The sequence below is a fragment of the Mesocricetus auratus genome, unplaced genomic scaffold, assembly GCF_017639785.1.
Source record: "Mesocricetus auratus isolate SY011 unplaced genomic scaffold, BCM_Maur_2.0 Super-Scaffold_100021, whole genome shotgun sequence".
Classification (NCBI taxonomy): domain Eukaryota; kingdom Metazoa; phylum Chordata; class Mammalia; order Rodentia; family Cricetidae; genus Mesocricetus; species Mesocricetus auratus.
The window spans coordinates 14,014,627-14,018,633 of NW_024429202.1; the positions used below are offsets into that span (position 1 = coordinate 14,014,627).

Sequence of the window (4,007 nt, forward strand, 5' to 3'; positions counted from 1 at the left end):
TCCTCACTAGGAATCATATTTCCTTCTGTAGTTTATAGAAGCAGTTGGCTTTAGTTCCCACTTAGCAGTCCAAACATTGATTTGCAGGAGAATATACTTGTGCACATCACTTGTGACTATAATAGGGTTCAGAGGTGATCAGGTATAGGTTGGATAAAATTTAGTTCATTGGGTAATCTTAAGACAAAGAGCATCAATATTTAGTAGTGAAATAAAAGACTGAAGTGGAAAGAAAGAGATGACTGAGAGAAAAGCTCACGCACTGGATGCTGAGAGATGGTCGAGACTATTGTATACTTAGAAATGTAGAAAAGAAGATGATTTCCACAAGTGTTGAAAGGGAAGGGACAGACATAAAAGACCTTCTTTGTGAGATAGCACTTAATATACAGTAGCTTAAAATTTAAAATACAAAATGAGTTAATGAAGATGCAAATAGTAAAATGTTGGAAAAAAAGCGATGACACGATAAGGGAACATCGTGCTCGCTTAAGTATGATGTCAGTTTTTCTGTCACTGGGTTACTATGATTTCTCCTACCTTTGTATCATTATTTCTTTAGTTTATGCAGGCAGAAGGGAGAACTGCAAGTCTTAGTAATTCTGACAAATTAAATAGCTGAGCCATTCCAGATGTGGATTCCTGAGCATATACTATTTTCTCCCAGATTTCCTGGCCACAGTCTCCCCTCTCTCCTAACAAGTTACAATCTTGCCTCTGTAGAATTAATGATTCAACTCTCAAAGACATAATGGTCTAGGACGCAGGGTCTTAAGAGACATGAAAGGTCAGCCCAATGGAAGGTCTGCCCACCTGAGTACCTTTGTCTTAGTGAGAATACTATACCGCATCACATGGTGGTCCTTGGAATTGGGGGCGGGGAGAAGAATTGCAATCTAATCTGCCTCAGATTCAGGTTCCTTGACCATCCTTCTGCCACTCATGCTTTACTGTTAGCCAGCTCCTGTCCAATCTCTATATTTGCTTTCCAATAGCTAAGACCTTCTCTCTCTGAACCTCCCAGTGCCTGCTCTATGAGCAGCTCATTGGTGATAATAGTTAATGCTCCTCAGTGTAGGTGTGGAAACTGCAGCATCTCAGTGACAGAAACAGCAGAGCCCACTAGGCGGCCAGCTCTTGCAAAGCACTAACTCTTGTTAGGAGTCAGGAGAGTAGCTTCATACTGAGGCACAGCTACTGAGTGACTTCTTCGCTTCATAGTTATTAACACTTAGATGCAGTTTTAAATACTCCCCTCCCCCAGAAATCCAGCAGCTAATTATTCTGATTGAAGTGATTACTTTGATTTCTGAGGACTCTGTTATCCTGTAATAGAATCTGGGTGTGAAATTAATGTGTAATTGAACAAGGCTGCACGATCAAGACTAATTGCCCTGGTTTACTAAAGAAGTCTTAGCCAATGCTGGCCGCCTTTGTGTTGCAGTTTTGGTCGAGAATCTTTGAAGGGTCATTAGACAGAGAAGAAAGTGTTATGAGAAAGAAAGAAACTAAACAACCAAACAATGCCACCAGAGAGTTAGGACGGGGTTTCCTTGAGTGCTTGGAGGTGAAGAGTCCTGTAGCACTGGTTCACTTCAGTGTGACAGTACTGACCAGCCTGTAACCATGATATTTTGCTGTTGTTTTGTTTTGTTTTGTTTTGTTCTTCAAGACAGTTTTCTTTTCTGTGTCACAATGAAGCTTTGGATGCTGTCCTGGAATTCATTCTGTAGAACAAGCTGGCCTTGAACTCACAGAGATCTGCCTAATTCTGCCTCCCTAGTGCTTGGGATTAAAGGAGTGAGCCACCACTAACCAACTTGTAACCACAGTTATACTGGTTTGCAGAAAACTGAAAAGAAGTACAAAGGACATAAAAAGAATAGTGACTAAACTATTTAAAGTTTTCTTTTCTGAAATCATGATTTTTGTATTTTTCATTGGGAAGGATTGTTTCTTTTCTGAACTAATCATATAGAATAATACAAGATAAAGTCTTTAAATTGTTGTCCACTGGAAAACAGAATCTTTTTTTATTGCACACCACTCCTTTATTATACTGATCTGGAAAGAGATTTAGTAGTTATGCCCAAAACGAGTTCTGAACCCACATAGTAAGGCCAAGCAGCTGGAACATGATTCAGACAGTGAAAGATAAAACCTGGACATGATCAAGGGACACTGCACCTCTCCAAAGCAAGGCAGAGGTAACCTAACACAGCGAGAAGCACTCCTGCCCCTCGAGGACATGGAGTTTATCCCATCTGATATGAGGAATGGCTTATTTTCTGGTGACCACATGGAACTATTTCAATCACCACTAGAAACAGCAGAGGGGCTTTTTTCTGCTGATAAATACACATGTATCCTTTTCTTTTTGTAAAAGTAAATTTAACAACACAGACTTGACAGGATTGATCCCAACCTTCCAGGGCCAGCAGCTCCTTTAGGATCAGATAGGAAGGTAGTATGTTTAAATCACCATGTGAGTTACCTTCACCTTCTACTGGAATGGCTACAGCCCCCAGTTACCTAACTGGGACAAAACTTGGCTGCAGCTTCTCACTGGTTCCTAAAGCCGACCCTTAGTAAACACAGGACTAAGAAAAGTAATCACTACCTCTCACCTCTCCTGGTAAGAGGCACAGTCCCTGGATGTGGACCAAGAACCTGCACCCCAGAGGTGTTTTTCTGACTGGGTTCTATGAAGGGAGTGGGTGCAGGAGATAAAATACTAAATGATAATGGGAGCCATGGGTCCCCATCTGCAACTACAACTTAAACTTAAGATTCTAAAGATGTAGTCAGTGTGGCAGGTGTTGGGGGAGGGTGCAGGAGACGTAAACAGGCAGGGAGGAGGGTGTTAGGGTAGGAGTCTGCCTGCTCACCGTCACTTCTTGACCTTGCCCTGAGCAGCCACGGCTTCCATGGCTTTCTGCACGGTCTCTTCATCTCCCAGGAACTGCATGGGTTTGACAGGCTTCAAGTTCTTGTCCAACTCATAGACAATGGGAATGCCTGTTGGCAGGTTCAGCTCCATGATGGCCTCTTCTGAGAGCCCCTCCAGATGCTTGACGATGCCCCGAAGGCTGTTGCCATGGGCCGCAATCAGGACTCTTTTCCCCTCCTTGATCTGAGGGGCAATTTCTTCATTCCAGAAGGGCAGAGCTCTGGCAATAGTGTCCTTGAGGCTCTCACAGGAGGGTAGCTGGTCCTCAGTAGGGTCTGTGTACCTTGGAGGCGGTGGGACATCGTAAGATCGCCTCCAGATCTTTACCTGTGCCTCACCATGCTTAGCAGCAGTTTCTGCTTTATTGAGACCAGTCAGACCCCCATAGTGTCGCTCATTGAGGCGCCAGGTCCTGACCACTGGCAGCCACATCTGGTCAATGGCATCCAAGACTGTCCAGAGGGTCCGGATTGCACTCTTCTGCACGGAAGTGAAGCAGATGTCAAATTCATAGCCAGCATCTCGCAACGCCTGTCCGCCACGCTTCGCCTCCTCGTGGCCCGCCGGGCTCAGGTCGTACTAGCCGCTGAAGCGGTTCTCTAGGTTCCAGGCGCTCTCGCCGTGCCGTATCAGCACTAGCTTGTAGGCGGCCATGGCGACAGGCAGGAGGATGCAGCAGAGACTCCAAAACAGAATCTTAATTCTGTCATATTTAAAAAGATTGGACTCTATGGAACGTTTGGAAAAAGTACAAAAAAGATCATCTACTGAATTTTAAAACATATAATTGCATATCTTTTCCCTGTGTCCTCCCCAGCAGACTCTTTGTGCTCTGTCATACATGCAATGTTTGCTTATCCTATTTGAAGAGGGAAAAATTGTCTACACAGCTTATGAACTGACTCTTCCAAGAGGCCCAGCCTTCCTGAAACACTGTTTTAAAAGCACCCATTTAGACCAGGTTTTCCAATGTAAACCTTCACAATCTAAACTTCTCAAAGTTTAATTATGGAACACACTTTGAGGTGAGGATTGTTTTGTGCATCCTGGGCTGATC

General features: G+C 43.9%; 1 pseudogene; it reads right to left on the reverse strand.

Moving 5' to 3' along the window:
* Positions 1-2,028: 2,028 nt before the first annotated feature.
* LOC121133332 lies at positions 2,029-3,614 on the reverse strand (annotated as a pseudogene).
* Positions 3,615-4,007: the final 393 nt, after the last annotated feature.